We start from the raw sequence: 21336 nt of genomic DNA on the forward strand, positions 1-21336 counted from the left end.
CTTCGTAGATGACCTTTTTTCTCACTCTGGCTGCCTTTAGTATTCTGTCCATGTCTTTGATCTTTGCCATTTTAGTTATTCTATTTCTTGGTGTTGTCCTCCTAGGTGCCTTGTTTTGGGAGATCTGTGGGCTTCCATGGTCTGAGAGACTATTTCCTCCCCCAGTTTGGGGAAGTTTTCAGCAATTATTTCTTCAAAGATACTTTCTATCCCTTTTTCTCTCTCTTCTTCTTCTGGTACCCCTATAATGCGGATATTGTTCTGTTTGGATTGGTCACACATTTTTCTTAATATTCTTTCATTCCTGGAGATCCTTTTATCTCTCTCTTCCTCAGCTTCTCTGTGTTCCTGTTCTCTGATTTCTATTTCATTAATGGTCTGTTGCACCTCATCAAGTCTGCTCTTAAGTCCTTCCAGAGATTGTTTTATTTCTGTATTCTCCCTCCTGACTTGATCCCTTAACTCTTGCATATTTCTCTGCAGGTCCATCAGCATGGTTATGACCTTCATTTTGAATTCTTTTTCAGGAAGTTTGGTTATATCTATCTGCTGAGGCCCTCTCTCAGGGGTTGTCTGGGTAATTCTGGACTGGACCAAATTCTTTGCCTTTTCATGGAGATAGAGGTATTCGCCAGCAGAGGGCACATGTATCAGCTGGGAGAACAAAGTCTGTTCCTGATTGCTGGTCGTCTTGCCCTTCTCCGCTGCCTGTGTTGGTTACCAACACACCGGGAGCAGCAATTGGGTCAATCCCCTGAGCCGCAGTGGGTGGGGCAGCTTTCAGGGCTGCCCAGAGCCCTGTGGGAGAGGCAGGTGCACCGGTTGTGCTCTCCTGCGAAAACAGCACCCCTCTGCACCTTGCCCTAGCCTCCTCTACCTTCACCAGCCAGCTGCATGCCAGCAGTGGCCTCTGGGTCTGGCCTGGTCAGCTGTGTGCCAGGAGGAGACTCTGGGTAGTGGCTGTGGGCGTGGCCACTCTCTGGTCGCTCGGCTGCTGTGGCGGGGCCATGCCTGCCAGGGGAATGAATGGCAGGCTGTTTATCACTGTGAGGGGCTTTAGGGCTGTCTTGCCATCCAGGGGGCTAGGGCATCTGAAGTTCCTCAGGATTCCCAGCCTGCTGGTCTGAGTGTGCTGGGTCAGTTGCATCCAGCTGTGAGGCCTCTGTCCCTTTAAGACTTTCAAAAAGCACTCTCTCCTCTTTTTTTTTTTTTGTCCCAGGGGAGCTGGCTGTGGGGACCCATTCGTAGATTTTACTTTTCCATTTCCCTAATATCCAGCATACCATGCAATGTGTGTCTGCACTCCTTGTATGGATTACTACATACATATGGTTATTCAGCAGTCCTGTGCTTTGACTCCCTCCCACTCTGACTCCTTTCCTCCAGCTGGTGAGCTGGGGTTGGGGGTGTGCTCAGGTCCTGCTGGGCTGTGGCTTGTATCTTACCCCCTTCATGAGATGCTGAGTTCTCACATATGTAGATGTAGCCTGACTATTGTACTATATCCTCTGGTCTCTCTTTTAGGAATAGTTGTATTTGTCATATTTTCAAAAACATATGTGGTTTTGGGAGGAGATTTCTGCCATCCTACTCATGCCACAATCTTGGCTCCTCTTGCCTTTTCTTAGTCTTTTTGATGCTGGCCATCCTAGCTCATGTGAGGTGATACCTCATCGTGGTTTTAATTTGCATTTCCATGATAATTAGGGATGATGAGCATCTTTTCATGTGCCTCTGGGCCACCTGAATTTATTCTTTGGAGAATTGTGTGGTCATATCCTATGCCCATTTTTAATTGGGTTATTTGCTTTTTGGTTACTGAGGCATGTTAGTTCTTTATATATTTTGGATGTTAAACCCTGTCAAATATGTTATTTACAAATATATTCTCCCATACTGTAGGGTGCTTTTTTTTTGTTCTGCTGATGGTGTCCTTTGCCATACAGAAGCTTTTTAGCTTAATGTAGTCCCATTTGTTCATTTTTGCTTTTGTTTCCTTTGCCTGAGGAGATACATTCAAGAAAAATTAATTCATGTTTATATTCAAGAGATTTTTGTCTATGTTGTCTTCTAAGAGTTTTATGGTTTCATCGCTTATACTCAGGTCTTTGATCCACTTTGAATTTACTTTTGTGTATGGGGTTAGACAATAATCCAGTTGAATTCTGTTACATGTAGCTGTGCAGTTGTGCCAACACCAGTTGTTGAAGAGGCCATAATTTTCCCATTGTATGTCCATGACACTTTTATCATATATTGTATGTAATTATATTACATGATATTGAATTTGATATTATATATAATTGATCACATATGCGTGGGTTTACATCTGGCCTCTCTAGTCTGTTCTATCCGTCAATTTATCTATTCTTGTGCCAGTACCAAATTGTCTGGATTACTGTGGCTTTGTCGTAGAGCTTAAAATTGGGGAGCATAATTCCACCAGCTTTATTTTTCCTTCTCAGGATTGTTTTGGCTCTTCACGGTCTTTTGTGGTTTTATATGAATTTTAGAACTATTTGCTCTAGTTCATTGAAGAATGCTGTCAGTATTTTGGTTGGAATTGCATTGAATCTGTAGATTGCTAGAGTCAGGATGGCCATTTTGGCAATATTAATTCTTCCTATCCCTGAGCATGGGATGTTTTTCCATTTATTTATATCTTTTTTACTTTGTTTCATGAGTTTCTTGTAGTTTTCAGGATATAGGTCTTTTACTTCCTTCGTTAGGTTTATTTCTAGGTATTTTATTATTATTATTATTATTATTATTATTATTATTATTTTTGAGAGGGCATCTCTCATATTTATTGATCAAATGGTTGTTAACAACAATAAAATTCTGTATAGGGGGGTCAATGCTCAATGCACAATCATTAATCCATCTCAAGCCTAATTCTCGTCAGTCTCCAATCTTCTGAAGCATAACGAACAAGTTCTTACCTGGTGAACAAATTCTTACATAGTGAATAAATTCTTACATGGTGAACAGTACAAGGGCAGTCATCACAGAAACTTTCGGTTTTGATCATGCATTATGAACTATAAACAATCAGGTCAAGTATGAATATTCGTTTGATTTTTATACTTTATTTATATGTGGATACCACATTTCTCCCTTTATTATTATTATTATTTTTATTTTTAATAAAATGCTGAAGTGGTAGGTAGATGCAAGATAAAGGTAGAAAACAGTTTAGTGTTGTAAGAGAGCAATTGTAGATGATCATGTGTGTGCCTGTAGACTATGTGCTAATCCGAGCTAGACAAGGGCAATAAAACATCCACAGATGCAGAAGCTTTCTCTCAAAACGGGGGGGGGGGGTGAGGTTCTAAGCTTCACCACTGTTGTTCCCCGATTTCTCATCTGATGGCCCCCCTGTGACTGTGCCTGTCTTAGGTTGTTCCTCCCTTGAGGAATCTTACCCGTCTCTGGCTAACCAGTCATCTTCCGGGGCCCTACAGGGAAATGTAAAGTTGGTAAGTGAGAGAGAAGCCATATTGTTTGAAAAGGTTAGCTTTTTACTTCTTTGCAGATTTATGCTCTGTGGCTTCTATGCCCAGCACTTGTCTCGAGGTATCTTTATCACCTGGAGGAATTATGATACTCGGTAAATTCTATATGAGGCACGAATTCTATTTAAGGGTTGTAATTAGGAAGGAAGAAGAAAAGCTATAGAGGTAGCATATGGAAGAAAACATGGGAGGATTGATTATTTCTTTGACATATCTTCTTGTAGAGTACCTTAAGCATGTATAGGTTTTAAACTACTAACTAACTTGCACACATATATTAACATAATAGGAATACGGTGACATAAACAAAGCAAATCTATAATTACCAGCCATCTCCAGTGAAGCCAAGAAAACCAGTTAGGCACCCTAGGCATTTGTGAAAATTTGTCTATGATATGATGGATATTGTCCAACTGTACTTGAACAGTCTGAGAGAAATCAGACAAATTAAAGCAACCCATTTCTGGGAACTGTTCACATCCCATATGTTCTTTTAACCGTAGATAGTCTATAGTCGTAAGATTTTGGAGTGCTACAACTTGCACCCCTCCCAACTCCTGGTTGAGTTCCAACAGTACAGATCCACTCAAATTTGTTGTCTCACTGTATGCACATGCCAGCCTAGACATCTCCCTCCTCATTCCAATGGCAAGTCCAGGAAACTGTGAGATGGACACAGCCACAACCGCAGCATCGCCCAGATCCCTGTGGAGGCTTTTTGATGATCATCCCCCAGCACGAGTCCTCCAGAGAGTGCTGATGCCAGAAGCTCCTCCTCATATCGTATCTTAGTTCATTTTCTGGGTAGCCAAGCTAGGCTTTGATACCCTTTGCCCACACTTTGACATGCCCTCTATACCACTGTGTAGAACTCACTGGAGGTCAGCACACAGGAACTGCTCTTTTTTTCTTTTTCTTTTTATTAAGAGAAAGGAATATTATCAGAAAAGAGTACCTCCATAGCCAATCATCTGACACCCTTTAAGTGATCAAAATTAAGGATATTTAAAGCATGCGTTAATCTTTGATTTACCAATAGTTTTATCCTATCAAGGAGTAATCCCCCTTTTCTTTCTTTCTTTCTTTTTTTTTAATCTTTAATCTACACTTACATGAAGAATACTATGTTTACTACGCTCTCCCCTATACCAAATTCCCCCTAAAAACCACATTCTGTCCATCAGCATAGCAAAATGTTGTAGAATCCCTACTTGTCCTCTCTGTGTTGTACAGCCCTCCCTCCCCTTTCTCCCTCCCCCCCATGCATGCTAATCTTAATACCCACTTTCTTATTCCCCCCCCCCTTATCCATGCCTGCCCACCCATCCTCCCCAGTTCCTTTCTCTTTGGTACCTGTTAGCCCATTTTTGGATTCTGTAATTCCACTGCTGTTTTGTTCCTTCAGTTTTTCCTTTGTTCTTATACTCCTCTATTTTATTATTTTTGATGCAACTGTGAATGGAATTGTTTTCCTGATTTCTCTTTCTGCTAGGTCATTGTTAGTGTATAAATGCAATAGATTTCTTCATATTAGTTTTGTATTCTGCAACTTTGCCTAATTCAGATATTAGATCTTGTCATTTTGGAGTGGGTCCTTTAGGGTCTTTTATGTACAATATCATTTCATCTGCAAATTTAACTTCTTCCTTGCCAATCTCAATGCCTTTTATTTCTTTTTGTTGTCTTATTGCTGTGGCTAGGACCTCCAGTATTATGTTGAATAAAAGTCAGGAGAGTGGGCATCCTTGTGTTTTCCCTGATCTTAACGGAAAAGCTCTCAGCTTCTCACTGTTAAGTATGATGTTGGCTGTGGGTTTGTCTCACACACACACACACACATATATATATATATATGTATATATATATAGCCTTTATTATGTTGAGGTATTTACTCTCTATACCCATTTTGTTGAGAGTTTTCATCATGAATGGATGTTGAATTTTGTCAAATGCTTTTTCAGCATCTATTAAGATGATCATGTGATTTTTGTCCTTTTTGTTGATGTGGTGCATGATGATGGATTTTCAAATGTTGTACCATTCTTGCATCTGTGGAATAAATCCTACTTGATCATGATGGATAATCTTTGTTATGTGTTTTTAAATTTGGTGCTAATATTTATTGAGGATTTTTGCATCTATGTTCATCAGGGATATTGGCCTGTAGTTTTCTTTTATTTGTGGTGTCTTTGCCTGGTTTGGTATTAAAGTTATGCTGGACTCATAGAATGAGTTTGGAAGTATTCTATTCTCTTCTACTTTTTTGAAAACTTTAAGAAGGATGGGTATTAGGTATTTACTAAATGTTTGATAAAATTCAGCAGTGAAGGCATCTGATCCAGAGGTTTTGTTCTTAGGCAGTTTTTTTACTACCAACTCAATTTCATTGCTGTTAATTGATCTGTTCAGATTTTCTGTTTCTTTCTTGGTCAGCCTTGGAAAGTCATATTTTTCTAGGAAGTTGTCCATTTCTTCTAGGTTATTCAGTTTGTTGGCATACAATTTTTCATAGTATTCTCTCATAATTCTTTGTATTTCTGTGGTGTCCATAGTGATTTTCCTTTCTCATTTCTGATTCTGAATGTGTGTAGACTCTCTTTTTTTCTTGATAAGTCTGGCTAAGGGTTTATCTATTTTGTTGATTTTCTCAAAGAACCAGCTCCTACTTTCATTGATTCTTTCTCCTGTTTTATTCTTCTCGATTTTATTTATTTATGTTCTAATCTTTATTATGTCCTTCCGTCTGCTGACTTTGGGCATCATTTGTTCTTCTATTTCTAGTTTCCTTAATTGTGAGTTTAGACTGCTCATATCAGATTGTTATTCTTTCCTTAGGTAGGCCTGTATTACAATATACTTCCCTCTTAGGACAGCCTTTGCTATATCCCAAAGAATTTGCAGTGTTGAAATTTTGTTGTCATTTGTCTCCATATATTGCTTGTTCTCTATTTTTATTTGGTCATTGATCCATTGGTTATTTAGGAGCATGTTATTAAGCTGCCATGCATTTGTGGGATTTTTCATTTTCTTTGCATAATTTATTTCTAGTTTCATATCTTTTTGGTCTGAGAACCTGGTTGGTACAATTTCAATCTTTCTGTATTTACTGAAGCTCTTCTTGTGGCCTAGTATATGATCTATTCCTGAAAATGTTCCATGTGTACTTGAGAAGAATGTGTATTTTGTTGCTTTTGATTGTAGAGTTTGGTAGATGTGTGTTAGGTCCATCTGTTCTAATATGTTGTTCAGTGCCTCTGTCTCCTTATTTATCTTCTGTGTGGTTGATCTGTCCTTTGCAGTGAGCAGAGTGTTGAAGTCTCCTAGAATGAATGCATTATATTCTATTTCCCCCTTTTAATTCTGTCAGTATTTGTTTCACATATGTAAGTGCTCCTGTGTTGGGAGCATAGATATTTATAATGGTTATATCTTCTTGTTGGATTGACCTCTTTATCATTATGCAATGTCCTTCTTTGTCTCTTGTGACTTTCTTTGTTTTGAAGTCTATTTTGTCTGATACAAGCACTGCAACATCTGCTTTTTTTCTCCCTGTTGCATGAAATATCTTTTTCTATCCTTTCACTTTTAGTCTGTGTATGTCTTTGGGTTTGAAGTGAGTCTCTTGTAGGCAGCATATAGATGGGTCTTGTTTTTTTGTCCATTCAGTAACTCTATGTCTTTTGATTGGTGCATTCAGACCATTTACATTTAGGGTGATTATTGATAGGTATGTACTTATTGCCATTGCAGGCTTTAGATTTGTGGTTACCAAGGTTCAAGGGTAACTTCCTTGCTATGAAACAAGCTACCTTAACTCACTTAGTATGCAATTACAAGCACAATCTAAAGGTTTCTTTTTTTCTGTTCCTTTTCTTCCTACTCCATTCTTTATATATTAGGTATCATATTCTGTATTCTTTGTTCATCCCTTGACTGACTTTGGGGCAGTTGATTTAATTTTGCATTTGCTTAGTAATTACCTGTTCTACTTTCTTTACTGTGGTTTTATTTCCTCTGGTGACAGCTATTTAGCCTTAGGAACACTTCCATCCATAGTAGTGCCTCAAAAATACACTGTAGAGATTATTTGTGGGAGGTAAATTCTCTCATCTTTTGCTTATCTAGAACTTGTTTAATCCCTCCTTCAAATTCAAATGATAATCTTCTCTGGTACAGTATTCTTGGTTCTAAGCCCTTCTGCTTCATTCTCTTAAATACATCATGCCACTCCCTTCTGGCCTGTATGGTTTCTGTTGAGAAGTCTGATGATAGCCTGATAAGCTTTCCTTTGTATGTGATCATTTTTCTCTCTCTCACTGCTTTTAATAGTCTGTCCTTATCCTTGATCTTTGCCATTTCAATTATTATATGTGTTGGTGTTGTCTTCCTTGGGTCACTTGTTTGGGACATCTATGCACCTCTATGGCCTGAGAGACTATCTCCTTCCCCAAATTGGGGAAGTTTTCAGTAATTACTTCCTCAGATATGCTTTCTATCCCTTTTTCTCTCTCTTTTTCTTCTGGTACTCATTATGAGAATATTTTTCCATTTGGATTGGTTGTACATTTCTCTCAATATTCTTTCATTCCTATTGATCCTTTTTTCTCTCTGTACCTCAGCTTCTTTGCATTCCTGTTCTCTTATTTCTATGACATTTACCATCTCCTCCACTATATCTAATCTGTTTTTAAATCCCTCCATTGTATGTTTCATTTCTAATACTGTATTCTGTAATGATTGAATCTCCATCCAGAATTCTTCCCTGAGTTCTTGAATATTTTTCTGTACCTTCATGAGCATGTTTATGATTTTTATTTTGAAATCTCTGTTAGGAAGATTGAAGGGTTATTTCACTTGACCCTTTTCCTGGTTGTAGGATTTTGGTTTGGGCCTGCCATATTTGTATTTGGCACTCTCTGGTTCCCAGAAGCTCTACTCTCTGGAGCTTCTCAGTCCTTGGAGTGATGTTGGGGGGGTCTCAGGGGAGCAGTGCTGATGCCTGGGGGCAGTAAAGAGCTGTTTCCTACTTCCTAGCTGCTATGTGTCACTCCCCTGTGAGAACCAGTGGGCTGAACACATAGGTGTAAGCCTCTATGCTGTGGGTTTTTAGCTGCCATAGGTTGGGCTTCTCTGTGGGCAGCCTGATGCCAGGGCAGGGGCTGCCACTTTGCGAGCTGATGCCGGGCAGCTGGGAGGAACATGTAGCAGGCTGTGTATCATGGTGGGGGGCCTTGGAGCTGTGTAGCCAGCCAGGTTGGAGGGCCTGAAGCTCTGGAAAGTTCCAAACCTGCTGGGCACAGTGCGCCCAGGAATTTTGTTCACCTGTCCTTTCTCCTGAGCAGTAAGCCCTGTGAAATCCTTGCCCTTTTAGTAGCCCTCTTGCTGTTAGGAATTCTTTCAGACTGCCTGCCTTTTTTTCCCCCAGGGTGGCTGGATGTGGATCCCTGTTTTCCACAGCAGCTAGAATCTCAGTCTCTCCAGGTATTCTGCCTGTCTTAGCTTTCCAACCCCACTAATCATCAGAGCACCATGCAATGTAGTTTTATGCTCCCAGAGCAGATCTCCAGGGCTGCTTGTTCATCAGTCCTTGGCATCCACTCCATCTCCACTCCATTTCTCTTCCTCCTGCCTGTGAGCTGGGGTTGGGGAAGGGCTTGGGTCCCATTGGATCATGGCTTTGTTACATTATCCTGTTCTGTGAGAACTGTTCTCTTCAAGTGTATGCAGTCTGGCACAGCCTTCTTTCCTGTTGTTCTTTCAGGATTAGTTGTATTAATTATATTTTTGTATTATATGTGGTTTTAGGAGGAGGCCTCTATCTCACCTCTCATGCCACCATCTTTCATCTTCTGTCATGTTCATGACTTATTTTGAAATATTTATCAAGAAGATTGGTGATCTGTTTCATTTAGCACTCTTTCTGGGGTTCTGTCTTGTAGTTTTGTTTGGGTCATATGCCTCTGCCTATCAGGGTTTCTATGTTTTTTCCTTTGTATTAGATGGCTCTGTTATATTTTCTGGTTTATAGAGTAATAGCTTTATGAAGAAGGTTTGCTATTGTGCCCAGAGGCTCAAAATTCTTTACTCTCTAGTGCCTAGTTTTATTTTGTGGTGGCCCCAGCTGTTGGCATACAGTGGGTGAGACCACTTTTCTATCTTAATTTTGTAGTGGTCTGAGTCTCAGTGGGAAGTTTGCTCAGCTGTGTCTTTGTGATCAGCACAGAAGTCTCTGCTGGAATCACTGTGGGTGGGGCCTTCTCCTGCTTGGCCTGCAGCAATGGCAGGGCTGCAGGAATAATGGGGTAGGTGGACTGATTTGCTGCTCTGCCTTGGCTGGACATGCAGTACCAGGTTTGGACACCCACAGGGAGAAAAGAGCTCTCAGGGACGGCTCCTGCAGGCACCTCCCCAACTGGGCTGAAACAGAGCCAAGGAAGCTGAAAGAGTCTCCCTCTGATTCCCAGGCAGCAAAGTGTGGTTCTGTCCCTGGGCGAAGTGGGTTTTCTTCTGGACGTGTGTGCAGAGAGGAGACTTGGTGCTACGTTGCCAGCAAGGGGGTGGAGTGTCTGGGGATACCAAGAGTTCCTGATCTGCTGGATTAAGGAAGGGCTGAGGAGGTATCCTCCAGTTGCCCTTTCTCCTGAGGAGATAGTTCCAACCAACTTTCACCCCTCTGGTACCCTTCCCGCTGCTGGCAAGTGTTTCAAACTACCACCTCTGCTTTTGGTCTCAGGACTGCTTTAGCATGCCTGCCCTCCCCACTCTCAGCCCCCCTGAGTGTTCCACCTGTCCCTGGTGTCCAACCCCACTAATCACAAGAACCCAAAGTAATGTGGGCTGGTGCTCCGAGAGCAGATCTCCAGGGCCAGGCGGTCAGTGACCCTGGGTTTTTACTTCCCCCACCCCCACTATGTTCCTCTTCCTCCCATCTATAAGCTGGGATTGGGGGAGGGCTTGAGTACTGCTAGATCACAGCTCTGCCACTTTACCCTTTTTTGTGAAGTCTTCTCTTCCTCCTCATGTGTAGGTGGTCCGGTCTGAAGACTTTAGGGCATTTACAGGTTTAGTTGTATTTGCTCTATTTTCTTTTTTTATATGTTTTTGGAATGAGGTTTCTGCCTTGCCTTCCTATTCCACCAACTTTTTCTGGGAGACTTTGTAGCAAGGTTTTTACACTTTATATTCATTTTAATAGTGTAATATTAATTCCTAGTAGATTATGATATGTTGAAGATGGATATTGTAATCCCGAGAGGAAACACTAAAAAAAATACGGAAGTGTCTCTTAAATGCTAATAAAGGGATTAAATAGAATACAAAAAGTATCTATACAAGAATGTTCATAGACCCTTTAGTCATAATGGCCCAGGAAAGAAAAAACCAAATGTCCATCAATAGGAAAACGGATGAACAAATTGCAGCACATTTATACAACAGATTACAACTCAGCAATACAAAGGAACAAATTACTGAAACATCCTGGATGAATCTCACAATACTCCTCTAGGCGAGACAAGCTGGACGTAATACATTGTTGTATGATTAGAGGCAAAGTGAACATATGGTGAAAAATACCAGAACAGCAGTGTCTCTGGGGGAGAAACAATTGCCTGGGAAGGAACATGAGGGAATTATCTGAAGGTGATGAAAATATTCTATTCTTTAGAGGGGTGAAGGTTGTATGGATGCATTTATTTGTCAAAACTCTACAGTTAATATCACTGCCTTTCAATATATGTACATTTTACTTAATTTAAAAAAAGAACTAAAAAAATTAAGTGAGGGTGGGTTAAATAGATTGATGTAGAGATGAAACATATATGGTAGATAATTAATACTTGTTGAAGCTGGGAGACAGGTCTGTTATATTATTTTTTATTATGTATAAGCTTAAATTTTTCTGTAATAGAGTGTTTTCAGAAAAAGACAAACTTAATCTACAGTGTTAGCCTTTAAGATATTGGTTACCTTTTTGCAGGAGGGAGGGAAAAAGTGATTGTCAGGGGGCCTGAGTGAAGCTGGTTCTAGCTCATGGTTGCAGAAGTGTATTCACTCCATAATAAGCGATCCCACTTTTCATGAATGATTTCTCCATATATTTCTGTATGTATATGTCAATAAAAACTTACATACTATGTATTTCCACAAAAACCCTAACTCAGTATCTCAGAATAACAGCAGCATTTTGTTGTGTTTCATTTTAAAGTAAATCATGTTCACTTGTTGAATCAGATGCATTTTAGTATTCCAAAGTATTTATAATAATGTGCTAACCTTTGGGTGACCCCCTTAGGGCCTTCAATTTTTGTCTCAATCTGGTAAGTGGCATGGTTTTGATTTTTTATGATGCCATTGTTTCTTCCAGAAAAGTCCTTCTCACCAGTGATGTTCACCAATGCCATGACACCTAGCACATAGGATACTCTCAATACTTATGGAATTGGGTTGAATCAAGAACAAGGGAAGCAGTGAAGATTTGTTTGTGCAAAGGATGGTAGGTAATGCCGGTTAGATTAAAAGGCTACATTCAGCATCAAATGTTTTTACATTTATATGAAAAAACATTTGCAACTAGTTTACCAAAATATGTTGGTTGAAAGCAGTGGTTCTCAGCCTTGCCCACACACTGTAATCATCTGGAAACCTATAAAAATACTGATGTCTGGCTCCCATTCCAGGGATTTGGATTTAATTGGTCTGTTGCAATTTGAGTTTGGAGAATTTAAAAGCTGTCCCCTAATCCCCAGCCCATGTGCAGCCAGGGGTGAGAACCACAGATTCAGGGCAAGAGATGCATTAGCTGTAAAGTGATTTCTATGTGTGCTATAGGGTCTTAGAAAACAGTGTTGCCCTATTAAAATCAAAGGATTACTTCAAGATTACTCAGCTATTTGACTAAATTGCAGCAGGAGGAAATGTCTTCTCAGCAGATCTAATCTTTATGTCACTTGATTTCAGAGGAAGAGGTTGTTTCAGGCACAGCAGTTTAATTTAGTCTGTGTTGAAAATCATAAACAGCCTAAAAATACCAAAAAAGGAAGAAAAGAATTTGCAAACATGTGGAGTGCATTATGTATGTTTTCAAATTTGTCCTGTGATTAAGAAGGAAAACTATATTGCTAGGACCTTGATTTCCTAAGTTCAGCCTTCAACCATTTTCCTGAATTATTCCTAGTCTTTCCAGGATACTCAGGATTCTCTCAAGTGTATACCCAATGGTGAAGAGCACTAGAAAGATGCAAATCTCAAAAGGATTCTGCCTCTATTGCAGAAGCATCCATCTCCAGAACTTCAGATGACTCGGGAAGCTGAATTATGGGGTCTAGTGGAGGTAGATGGGCTCTTCAGTTAGGTGAAATTGATACTGAGCTCAAGCCCAGCTACTTAGTAGCTTGGAACAGTGATATAACCCTAATTTGGAAGAAAAGGCATAATTAAACTGACAGCAAAACAGCAGAGATTCTTCATCCCACCTCATGTCCGTGCCTTTTGCAATGTGATTTTACAGCTGTTCCATTGAAAGGCAGACTCTGTCCCTCTAAACCTTGTATCAGGACTGGCCTTATTTTCTCTGGACAATAGAATGCATTTTGGGTGACAGTGTGCCAGTTTGGGGCATAGGCTCCAAAGGACTTAGATGCTGCTGATTTTTCATTCAGAATCCAGTCATCTCCAAGCCATGTTAGCCCACTGGAAGATGAGATACCATGGAGGAGAACCAGATGCCCAGCTGACAACCAGCTCACCATGAGAAGCAGAGCCCCCTAGATAACCAGCCACTGACCATACATGCATGAAGGAGCCCAGCTGAGACAAGAAGAATGGCTCCAATGAGCCCAGCCTACACTTATGACTAGTTAAACCATAAGTTAGGTAAGTTTTGGGATGGATGGATAATCAGATAATTAGCAATAGCTTACTAATATATATGCCTGTTGCAAACATGATGTCAAGATTAAATTATATATTAACTGTAACTTACTTGGCAAACAGTAGGCATTCTCTATGTACTGATTTCCTTTTCCCCTTATTTAAAGTTGGATTGCTTGAATTATACAGACATACATGTAGACATTTAAACACATGATTGGTGCTTAATCTCAAACAGTAACCCACACTACAAGGGGAAACAGACGAATAGAGTCAGACCACCAGGGCCCAAGGCCAGAGAGCAAAATAGGAAGTTTACCTTCACTGTATTTCCTCCAAATCTAAACCCTGGAGGTTGAGGCTGTGGACATATCTAAAGATACAGGAGCCCATCTTCCTGGAGCCCCATCTGCCTTTCTTTGCTCTCTGGTCTTTGGGAGGGGGAATGGGCCCATGCCAAGAAACAGCCAGGAAGTGGGGGGCAGAGGAAAAGATGATGGAGGAATGTAAGGCAGAAACCTCCTCCCAAAAACACACAAAAGAAGAAAATAAAGCAAATAGAACTAAACCTGAAAACAACCTGAAGACTGAAGAACAGACGACCTACACCTGAGGAAGAAAAGACCTCAAAGAAAAGGGTAAAGTGGCAGAGACATGATCAAGTGGGACTCAAGCCCTCCCCCAACCCCAGTCTACAGCTGGAAGAAAGAGGAAAAGAGCAGGGAGGGGGTAGGTGCCCAGGATGGCTAAACACCTGGCCCTGGAGATCTGTTCTGGTAGCAGCAGCTCACATTACATTGGGTTCTAGTGATTAGCAGGGCTGGACACCAAGGACAGGTGGAACACTCAGGGTGGCTGAGACTCCAGCCACTCGTGGAGAACAGACATGCTCCACCAGTCCCTCTAAGACAAAGGCAGAAAGAGGCATTTGAAAGAATTGCCAGCAGCAGGAGGGGTGCTAGAGGGGCAAGGGTTCAATGGAGCTCTCTCCTCAGGAAAAAGGGCAGGGGGACAATACTTCCATAGCCCTCCCTCGGCCCAACCAGTTGGGAAACTCTTGGGAGCCCAGATGCTCCATCACTCTCACTGGCAATGCAGCCCCAACGCTCCTCTCTGATCACACTGATGGCCAAACCACTTGGTCCAATGGTGGCATCATACTTTGCTGCCTGGCAGCCAGAGGCAGATTCTCCCAGCTTCCTTGGTTCTGTTTCAGCCCAACCAGGGAGGTGCCTGCATGAGCCAGTGATGAGGGCTCCTTCCTCCATGCAGGTGTCCAAGCCCAGTGCTGTGCATCAGGCCTGAGCAGAGCTGCACACCAGCCTACCCACCCCATTAACCCTGCAGCCCCACCATTGGTGCAGGGCAAGAAGAGGATAGCCCCGCCCACAGCAATCCCAGTAGACACCTCTGTGCTGATCACAAAGGCCCAGCTGAAGGAAACTGCTGGCTCAGACTCAGACCCCTACAGAAGACAGACAGAAATTTGGCCCAGCTCACTGCACGCCAACAGCTGGGACTCCTGCACTGCAGAATAAAGAGTCTTGAGCTTCTGGGCACCATAGGAGGCCTCCTTCATAAAGCTAGTTCTCCACAGGCCAGGAAGCACAGCAGAGCCATCTAATACAAAGGAAGAAACAGAAACCCTGACAAAATGAGTAGGCAGAGGAATATGTTCCAAGCAAAACTGCAGGACAAAACACCAGAAAGAGGGCTAAATGAAATGGAGATTACCAAAAGATTTCAAATTAAAAATCATAAACATTCTCATGAATCTACAGGAAAATATTCAAGATCCCAGGGAGGATTTCAACAAAGAAATAGAAGAGCTGCGAAAGAGCTACTAAGAGCTGAAGAATAAAGTATCAAAAATGAAACACACAATGGAGGGATTTAAGAGAAGATTATCACAGGTAGAGGGACAGTCAATGAGATAGACATTGGAGAACAGGAACACAGTGAAGCCGAGAAACAGAGAGAAGAAAGGATCTCTAGGAATGAAAGAATGATAAGAAGCTCTGTGACCAACCAAATGAAACAATATTTAGATAATAGGGAGTGGCATGATATATGTAATGTAATGAAACAGAAGGACCACCAAAAAAGAATCCTCTACCTGACAAGATTATCATTTAAATTTGAACCAGTTATTAAACAATTTTCTGATAAACAAAAGTTAAAGGAATTTACCACCACTAAGCCAGCCCTACAGGATATGTTAAAGGGACTTCTGTAGATGGAAATGTTCCTAAGGCTAAATAGCTGTCACCAGGGAAAATAAACTTGTAGTAAAGGTAGTAGGCCAATAATTACCAATAAAGTGTGAAATTAAAACAAAACAAAAGAAGCAAAATCAGCTATTCACAAAATCAGTCAAGGGGTACATAAAAAGTGCAGATTAGGACATCTAAATCATAAAGCATGGAGGAGGAGGGGAGAAGGATAAAGAAGAAAGGAAGAAGAAGAAAGAAGAAGAAAAGAAGGAGAAGAAAAAATGTACCTTTAGATTGTGTTTGAAATAGAGTAATCAGCAATTTAAGACAGACTGTTATGTAGAAAGGAAACTGTACTTGAACCTTTGGTAACAAAACTAAAGCCAACAATAGATACACACACACACACACACACACACACACATGCATAAAAGTTAAATCCAATCATAACAATAAAGAAAACCATCAAATAACAAGAGAAGAGAGAAGAGTATAAGAGAGAGGAGCAGAAAAGAACAGAGAGGCACTATAAATAGCAGAAAACAATTAATAAAATGGCAATAAGTACATATCTATCAATAATGACCTTCAATGTAAATGGACTGAATGCACAAATCAAAAGACATAGTGGTAGAATGGATTAAAAAAAGACCCATCTATATGCAGCCAACAAAAGACACATTTCAAACCCAAAGATATACACACACTAAAAGTGAAGGGATGGGAAAAGATATTTCATGCTAATAAAAGGTAGAGAAAAGCAGGATTAGCAATACTTATATTAAAAAAAATTGATTTCAAAACAAAGAAACTAACAAGAGACAAAGAAGGACATTACATAATAATAAAGGGATCAGTCCAGCAAGAGGATAAAACCATTATATACATTTATGTACTCAACATAGGAGGACCTAAACATGTGAAACAAATACTAAGAGAATTAAAAGAGAAAATAGACTGCAACACATTCATTTTGGAGACCTTAACACACCACTCACATCAGAAACCAGGCAGAAAATAAATGAGACAGAGGCACTGAACAATACATTAGATCAGATGAACTTAACAGATATCTGCACAATACTCCATCCAAAGCAGCAGAATACACATTTTTCTCAAGTGTACATGAGACAAGAACAATCCCAAATGTTCTCCAGAATAGATCACGTATGAGGCCACAAGAAAAGCCTCAGTAGGAGGCGGAGCCAAGATGGCGGCATGAGTAGGACAGTGGGAATCTCCTCCCAAAAACATATATTTTTGAAAATACAACAAATACAACTAATCCTAAAAGTGAGACCAGAAGACACAGGACAACAGCCAGACTTCATCCACACGTGCGAGAGCCCAGAGCCTGGTGAAAGGGGTAAGATATGAGCCCTGGCCCGGTGGGACCCAAGCGCCCCTCACCCCAGCTCCAGGGAGGAGAGGAGTCATAGCCGGGAGGGAGAGGGAGCCCAGGACTGCTAAACACCCAGCCCCAGCCATCCGCACCAGAGTGCAGACACTGTGCATGTGTGGGGTGCTGGACACTAGGGAAACAGGGCAGCAAGACCTGTGAGCGGGTCCCGAAGCTGATGCCCCTGTGACAAAGAAAAGCGAGTGCTTTTTGAAAGTCTTAAAGGGACAGGGACGCCACAGCTGGACGGAAACAACCCAGGTCACAGAACAGCAACTGGAAATTCCAGGGAAACTCGGGTGCACTAACCCCCTGGGCAACAGCTCTGAGACCCCCTCATGGAGGTAAACAGCCAAACAGCCCCCCATCCATTACCCCTCCAGGGAGCGGACATAGCAGAGAAGCAGCCGGAGGCTGGCCATGCCCTCAGCAAGGGAGCTTCCTCCATACCAGCCCAGCAAGACACAAAGACCCAGTCTACATGCAATTGCCCAACACAAGCCACTAGGGGTCGCAGTTGTCCCAGTAAAGAAAGCCCAGTAGCAAGTGGAAAGTTTGGCCCTCCCAGCTGACAGTCAATAGCACCTATCAACATGAAAAGGCAAAAAAATTTGATCCAGACAAGATTAACCCAGACAGCTTCAGCATCTGCTACATCTTCCCCTGAGAAGGAACCTGGGGAGATAGATGTAACCAGTCTTCCTGAAAAGGAATTCAAAACAAAAGTCATAACCATGCTGATGGACTTGCAGAGAAATATGCAACAACTAAGGAAGGAGAATACAGAAATAAAACAAGCTCTGGAAGGACTTCAAAACAGAATGGACGAGATGCAAGAGACCATTAATAGACTAGAAAACAGAAAAGCCTCAGTAAATTCAAGAAGATTGAATTGTATCAAGCAGCTTCTCAGAGCACAGTGGTATGAAACTAGAAATCAATTACATGAGAAAAACTAAAAAAATCCACAAATATATAGAGGTTAAACAACATGCTGTAAATAATTGATGGATCAATGAACAAATCAAAGAATAAATCAAGCAAGAATTGGAAACATATGAAAACAAAAATACAACATTCAAAATATGTGCAATGCCAAAAAAATGATTCTAAGAGGGAAGTATATAGTAATACAGGCCTATCTCAAGCACCAAGAACAATCCCAAACAAACAGTCTAAACTTACAACTAAAGAAAATAGAAAAAGAATAAATGAAACCCAGAGTTGGAGAAGGAGGGACATAATAAAGATCAATGAAACCAAGAGCTGGTTCTTTGAGAAGATAACACAGACAGATCCCTAGTCAGACTTATCAAGAAAAAAAGAGAAAGGACACAAAAAGAAAAATCAGAAACAAAAAAGTAATAGTTACAACTGACACCACAGAAATACAAAGAATTATTAGAGAATTCTATGAAAAATTGTATGCCAATAAATAGGACAACTTAGAAGAAATGGACAACTTCCTTGAAAAATATAACCTTCCAAGACTGACTCAGGAAGAAGCAGATAATCTGAACAGACCAATTACCAGTAACAACATTGAATTGGCAATCAAAAAACTCCCAAGAAATAAAAGTCGAGGTCCAGATGGCTTCACGACTACATTATAACAAACATTTAAAGAATAGCTAAAACCCATCCTTCTTAAAGTATTCCAAAAAGTAGAAGAGGAGAGAATATTTCGAAAATCATTCTATGAGGCCAGCATCACTCTAATACCACAACCAGACAAAGGCACTACAAAACAAGAAAAGTATAGACCAATATCCCTTATGAACACAGATGCAAAAATCCTAAACAAAATATTAGCTAACCAAATTCAAAAATACATCAAAAAGGCCATCGATCATGACTAATTGAGATTTATTCCAGGGATGCAAGGATGGTACAATATTCATAAATCTATCATTGTGATATACCACATTAACAAAATGATAAAAACCATATGATCATCTCAGGAGATGCTGAAAAAGCATGACAAAATTCAACATCCTTTCATGATAAAAACTCTCCACCAAATGGATATAGGGGGTATATACCTCAACATAATAAAGGCCATATACAATAAACCCATAGCCAACTTCATACTTAATAGCAAAAATTTGAAATCTTTTCCTTTAAGGTCAGGAACACCACAAGGATGCCCACTCTCAATACTTTAATTCAACACAATACTGGAGGTCCTAGACATGTCAATCAGGTAACAGAAAGAGATAAAAGGCATCCAAACTGGTAAAAAAAGAAATTAAACTATCATTATTTGCAAATTACATGATATTATACATAGAAAACTCTAAATAATCCACCAAAAATCTACTAGAACTAATAACTGAATTCAGCAAAATTTCAGGTACAAAATTAATACACAGAAATCTGTTGCATTCCTGTATACTAACAACAAACTATCAAAAAGAGAAATCAGGAAACCAACTCCATCTACAATTGTATCAAAAAGAAAAAGGTACCTAGGAATAAACCTAACCAAAGAGGTAAAAGACCTATACTCTGAAAACTATAAGACACTCATGAGGAAAATTAAAGAAGACACCAATAAATGGAAACCTATCACATGTACATGGATAGGAAGAATTAATATTGTCAAAATGGCCATCCTGCCCAAAGCAATTTAGAGATTCAATGCAATCACTATTGAATTAACAACAGCATTCTTCAGTGAACTAGAACAAATAGTTCTAAAATTTATATGGAACCACAAAAGTACCTGAATAGCCAAAACAACCCTGAGAAAGAAGAACAAAGCTGGGGGGATTATGCTCCCTGACTTCAAGCTCTGCTACAAAGCTACAGTAATCAAAACAATTTGGTACTGGCACAAGACCCATAGATGAATGGAACAGAATAGAGAGCCCTGATATAAACCTGTGCATCTATGGCCCACTAATATATGATAAAGGAGACATGAATATACAATGGAGAAAAGAGCTCCTCTTCAAGAACTGGTATTGGCAAAACTGGACAGCTACATGTAAGAAAATGAAACTGGATTATTGTCTAACTCCATACACAAAAGTAAACTTGAAATGGATCAAAGACCTGACTGTAAGTCATGAAACCATAAAACTCATAGAAGAAAACATAGGCAAAAATCTCTTGAATATAAACATGAGCAACTTTTTCTTGGACTCATGTCTTCAGGGAAGGGAAACAAAGTAAAAAATGAATAAGTGGGACTACATCAAACTAAAAAGCTTCTGTACAACAAAGGACACCATCAGCAAAACAAAAGGCATCTTACATTATGGGAGAATATATTCATAAATGATAAGGGGTCAACATCCAAAATACAGAAAGAACTCATATGCCTCAACACCCAAAAAACAAATGACCCAATTAAAAAATGGGCAGAGGGCCTGAACAGACAATTCTCCAAAGAAGAAATACAAATGGCCAACAGGCACATGAAAAGATTCTCCATGTTATTAATCATGAGGGAAATGCAAATTAGAACCACAATGCAATAACACCTCACACCAGTTGGAATGGCCACTATCCAAATGACAATAAATAACAAGTGTTGGTGAGGATGTGGAGTAATGGGACCCCACGTCCACTGATGGTGGGAATGCAAATTGGTGTAGCCACTGTGGAAAGCAGTATGGATGTTCCTCAAAACACTAAATAGAAATACCATTTGAGCCTGTAATTCGCTCCTAGGAATTTACCCAAAGAGAACAAAATCCCTGAGTCGAAAGGACATGTGCCCCATATGTTTATAGCCACACTATTTGCAATAGCGAAGATATGGAAGCAACCTATGTGTCCCTAAATAGATAAATGGATAAAGAATATGTGGTACATATACACAATGGAATGTTTTTCAACCATAGAAAGAAAAGAAATCCTCCCATTTGCAACAACATGGATGGATCTAGAGGGTATTATGCTCAGTGAAATAAACCATGTGGAGAAGGACAGATATTATATGATTTCACTCATTTTTGGAATATAAAAACAAAGCAAAACAGAAGGAACAAAACAGCAGTAAACTCATAGAAACTGAGAAGTGACTAGTGCTTACCAATGGTAGGAGTTGGGAAACATAGTAGGGTGAGTGGGATAAAGGGGCAGAATAATTCTCAATCACAGTATGAGCAGGTCACGGGGACAGTAGTCCAGCATGCAGAGTAGTCAATGATTCTGTAACATCTTTCTATGTTGATAAATAGTGATGCATTAGAGGGATTGAGGATTTAATAATATGGGCAACTGTTGAACCACTGTGTTGTATATTTGAATCCAACATAAGATTGTATATTAAAGATACCTCAATAAAAAAAAATGAATGAAAGAATAAAAGAATCTTAAAAAAAAAAAG

The sequence above is a fragment of the Manis javanica genome, chromosome 16 (assembly GCF_040802235.1).
Source record: "Manis javanica isolate MJ-LG chromosome 16, MJ_LKY, whole genome shotgun sequence".
Taxonomy (NCBI): Eukaryota; Metazoa; Chordata; class Mammalia; order Pholidota; family Manidae; genus Manis; species Manis javanica.